Source organism: Sceloporus occidentalis, unplaced genomic scaffold, assembly GCF_023333645.1.
Source record: "Sceloporus occidentalis isolate IW3139 unplaced genomic scaffold, rSceOcc1.0.p SCAF_143, whole genome shotgun sequence".
Taxonomy (NCBI): Eukaryota; Metazoa; Chordata; class Lepidosauria; order Squamata; family Phrynosomatidae; genus Sceloporus; species Sceloporus occidentalis.
The window spans coordinates 1,890,776-1,895,984 of NW_028317123.1; positions in this window are offsets into that span (position 1 = coordinate 1,890,776).

Genomic DNA, 5,209 nt, shown 5'->3' on the forward strand with positions numbered 1-5,209 from the left:
ACTTTTTGGGGAATTTGCAGAAATGCGATGGAAACCTAGAATTTCCCAGCAGATCAGGCCCTGTCTAGTCACCCATTTCTCCTGCTGTAAAGACCCAAACCTTAATCAGTCGTTGGTCTTGTCTTAGATTTAGGAGCCATATCTCCATTCCATGCATGTTTAATCCCCTCACTGTATTACCCTCTACATTGAATGTATTGGATGTCAGATGTGGGGCTCAGGTCCCAAATCCAAAGACATCCGTTCTTCAGTCTGGAAGGGCTGACTTTCTAGACTAACAATGTGATGAGTTTCAGAGGCAACTAAGTAAGAACTGGGATTGAAAGACATCGAAGTTCTCCACTAGATGTTGGAAAGTCTTGGTTTTTATTGGATTCTGGGACATCGGTGGCAAAGTGGGGACTAAGTCTATAAAAACGAGTAAAAAAACAAACATTGGGTAATCTAGTACCTCCTGGTTTTGAAAGCACCACAGGTCTAGAAGACCACTCCAACTTTACCAACCAGTAGTAATGATTACTATTTGGAGTAAACGATTGTAGACCACTGTCTAGAATGACTTCTCTCCCTCTCTTACTATTAGTACTGCTATGGAATATTATTTATGTGATGTTCACAAAAACATGAGTAAGACAATACTGATGTTCTCGCGAAACCAGTTCACTCCCTTTAAATACACAATGCGGGTGGGTTTTTTGTTTTTTTGTGTGGTTAATCTGTATCGTAAAAAAAATAAATATTATTTCATCTCAAGAAGAGATCTCTGAGGCTCCGAAAGCTTTCAGATCTTTTTTTCTATTTTGGCCCAATTGATGATGTTAACTTCAACTGAAGAACTGAAAAACATCCAACTTGTGCGTTCCTCTGTTTCCAGCAGACAGCATTCCGTTTCGTTTCTGAATTCTTGCAGGCACTTGCCACTCTTCCTTCCAAACGTTTATGAGAAGTGTTTTATGGTTCTCTCTTTGGACCTACTGAACGGCATCCAAGATAAACGTTCAGAAAACCGCCGTAAACCTTAGTCTGTCGGTAAAGTCAAAGATAAAACATTGTGTATCATTTGTTATTAATTTATTTACAGGGCAAAGCAACTGTAACCAAGATGAACACACACGTGTGCCACAACCTTAAGTTAAAGGGACACTCCAGCTATCGCAGGCACTTTAAATCATATGATAGCTGAGAGGTCCCTTCAAATGTTCGTGGTGCCCCCCATTGGAAATGCATTTTGCAGAATCCCCCATAAGCATTTGCCCCTTACTCCACCCCCCCAACTATACCTGTGCGTTAGGCAGGTGCACGTCATCAGTGGTGTCTAAATAGTAAATATACCCCCCATGCATATGCCAGCTAAGTTCTCCTGTTATTTATAGAGCCTCTGATTGGCTGCTTCAATTGTCACGCCATGGATTCTGAAGCTGCAGCTTCTCCCTAACTGCTTTTTGTCACCTTTTAAAATACTTTAATAAGCAATCTTCTTTCATGAGACTGCCAGGGACATTAAACTATGCCTTTCAACTGTCGTAGGTTCTTTAGGATTTTTTTCATTCATTAAAAATAAAATTAGTTACAAAAAATAACATCCTCTTGGTAAAAAGACGAAGACATTATTTCCACAATTTATTTTGTTTAAAATTAACAAAAAAAAAATAATGTAGTACCGTATTTGCTCGATTATAAGACGACCCTGATTATAAGACGACCCCCCAAAATCTGAATATTAACTTAGGAAAAAAGAAAAAGCCTGAATATAAGACGACCCTAAAGGAAAAAAGTTTTACCAGTAAATGTTAATTCATGTAAACTATTTTTTTTAATAAAAGCTATGATTGAGAAAAATATTTTTTTTGTTTTTATTTCTTGTATTTTCCAGCCTGTCCCCCAGTTACGCACATCTGCCCCCAGGCTTGCCACACCAATATGGCACTGTGGCCCATGATATGCCTTTTAACCCTCTATATGCCACTGTGCCCCATGGTATGCCTTTTGACCCCCTATATGCCACTCTGCCTCCAGAAATGCCTTATACCCCTATATCCCATTCTGGCATTTAGGGGGTTAAAATGCATATTATGGGGCAGAGTGGCATATAGGGAGGTATAAGGCATTTCAGGAGGCAGAGTGGCATTAAGGGAGTTAAAAGGCATTGTATAGAGCACTCTGCCTCCAGAAATGCCTTATACCCCTATATGCCACTCTGGCATTTAGGGGGTTAAAAGGCATATTATGGGGCAGAGTGGCATATAGGGAGGTATAAGGCATTTCAGGAGGCAGAGTGCTCTATTAAATGCCCCCTTAACGCCACTCCAGAAATGCCCTATGCCCCCATTTAACTAACACACACACACACACTCTCTCCCCCCCCTCCCCTCTCCCCTCTCCCCTCTCCCCTCTCCTCTCTCCTCTCTCCCCTCTCAGCCCTCTCTTACCGGTGCTTCCAGCCGGGGCAGCGGGTTGACGTCGCCTTCTGCTGCAGCCGGAAGGAGGTGGAGTTGGCAGCGGGGGTTTGTATGCGTCCGTCGCGTATACTTTCCCCGGCTGTCAGAGATCTCTGACAGTCGGGGAAGGTCTACGCGACGGACGCAGACAACCCCCGCTGCTAGCCACACCTCCTTCCGGCTGCAGCGGACGTTGTCTACGCGGATCGCATAGACGTCAACCCGCTGCCCCGGCAATACAGCAGGAAGCACCGGTAAGTGTGTATGATGGGGGGGGGTGAGACAGGAGGATCCAGGTCCCCTGCAGCGGTGCGGGGGATCTGGATCTTAGTCTCCTAATCAGACTCTGTTTGAGGTCTGATTAGAAGACGACCCCGATTAGAAGACGAGGGGTATTTTTCAGAGCATTTGCTCTGAAAAAAACCTCGTCTTATAATCGAGCAAATACGGTAATTTTTTTTTAAAGTACCAGGGGAACCACATTAATGAGAACATAAATACTTTTGATGATTTACCTTTGTCATTATTATTGACAATGAATGAGCCGGCAAAGCTCCCAGCGTCCCTGGATTCCGGCGGTGGCTGGGAGTTTTTGTTATGGGCTCATTGATTGGGGTCTAGCATTTTATGGAAGACTTGGGGCATAAGTATCCTTATGACGGACAACCTTTTGCCATGACGTTTCAGGCCATCAAGATGAAACTTTTGGAGATATCACCCTTTGACGTCAAAGGCCAGGTCATGCCATAAGAGTCTTTCATGGATGATGGAGGCAGATACGTCTCTTGAATGTAGTTTTTGTGAGCTTTAAAAGGAAAATTTGCCTCTACCCGCACTTGCTTTCTGTGCATTCTCTTCCATCTTCATTTTGTCACCATATGGAGCAGCAAAGGTTGTTTTGAAACGTACTGTCTGGGTGCAACTTAACACATTTATTTGCTACGGCCTGTTAAGGTAAATCTAATCCTAATGTGAGGATAGAATAGGTGGACCTAAAGGAATCCTCTGTTATTTGGAGTTGGTGGACCGGTGTAGGTTCAGGTTTGGGATCAGGAGAGGTGTAGAATTTAGAACCGGATGTAACCTTGTCCTCGCCAAAAGTTTTATATACCGTTTTTGTAGGGTTTCTTTTATAAGCCGTGACATTGGAACGTATTCCCAGTCACTAGGCCCGTCTTGCTTATCCTTTTGCCTATTTAGTGAAATTGCTGGGTTCTAGTCATTCAGATTTTAACATCTCCAGGAGACCATGCACGCCGTGTAGGTAAGGTTGTTACAGAGGAGAAGCATACCATGGCTTAAGATCACTGCTTTGTTTCTTCACCCCAACTACTTGGCCCCTGGCAACCTCTAGGTTCTCGTTACTCCAGAACTTCTTGATGACCCATGAGGACACTGGGTTCACCTAGGGTGAAGGTAGCTACTCTTCAATACAGCAGTGAGGAACCACAGTAGGTTTAAGTCTGGTTTCTAGCCTAGCTCAGACACTGGAAACATAAGGGATACTCTATACTACTAGCCCAGGAACGGGGCAGATTAACAACCAAGAAATAAGTACAAACTAAAGACATCGAAGACCACACAAAGGCAACTAAGCCTGACTGAGGCACATTTACTGTATATAGGCCTGGTACCGGTTTTAGTAATATACCGCTAGGGTGGACGCAGGGGAAGAACATGAGCAATCTGGCTTCAAGAAGGATCATAACATAAACCTGAGGACACAACAAATTCTTTAGTGTCAGGGGTAATAACCCAACCAGACCTGAAGACATTAAGTCTTGGGTTTAAAACCTGTGACTTAACACTGGTGGGCTTGGCTGGGACTTCTTGAGCTTGCCCACCTTTTGTATTATATTATAAACACTAAAATACTTGGTTATGTCCCACCTGACTTGCTAAATTAAGAACCATTGCCTTGAGATATAGAATAAGAAAAGTAAAGAAAAATGTATCAGGAAGTCAAAATTCTTATTGAGTTTTGTGCATAGGTCTAATTTTATAATTTATAAATCAGCTGTGGGACCTAAAGTCATCTAGATGTACCGCATGCAACCCAATCCCCTCTTGTCTGGTGGCCTACAGGTAGAGCAGGGGCATTTATACCTTGGTTGACACAGGCACGGGGCATTAACATTGGAGGCATAAGTGAAAATGCTACCTAGATTTATAGGAAGGGTGTAGGACACAGTTCATGTCAACATTAAGTCCAAAAGTCTCAAAAAATTCAAATAAAAAGTTTGTAGGAGGGACAAGGGTCAAAAAAGGATAAGTACTGTTTTCAGCAAGAGAACGTCCATGTTGGCAGAGGCAAAGATCTCCCTACCTCCAAACAAGACCACCATAGATACACTGCTTTTGTACCCCTCCTACAGAGAGGTAACGAGATGGACCCCCAAAATATTTGAAACACAGGACACCAACCTGATAATGAAGCCACTTCTTTTAATTTCCTTTAAAAATAATTAATTCTATAATATTATAAATGGATGATAAAAGTGGAACCGGTGACACAAGGAAATATACAGACATATATTCCGAAACACACATACCTATATATTATATATATTCACAACAAGCATTCTTCCTATTCGTTTTGGTATAAAATCATACTATATTTTACACAGTCATATATACCAAATAGCCGTTATGTACAGAGACACATTTAAATAGCAAAAAAAAACAAAACAATTATAACGACAAACAAAATCTGATGTCTTCAGGTGATCCTGCACCTTCAAGTCACAGCCCACGGGGCGCCCATTACAGGA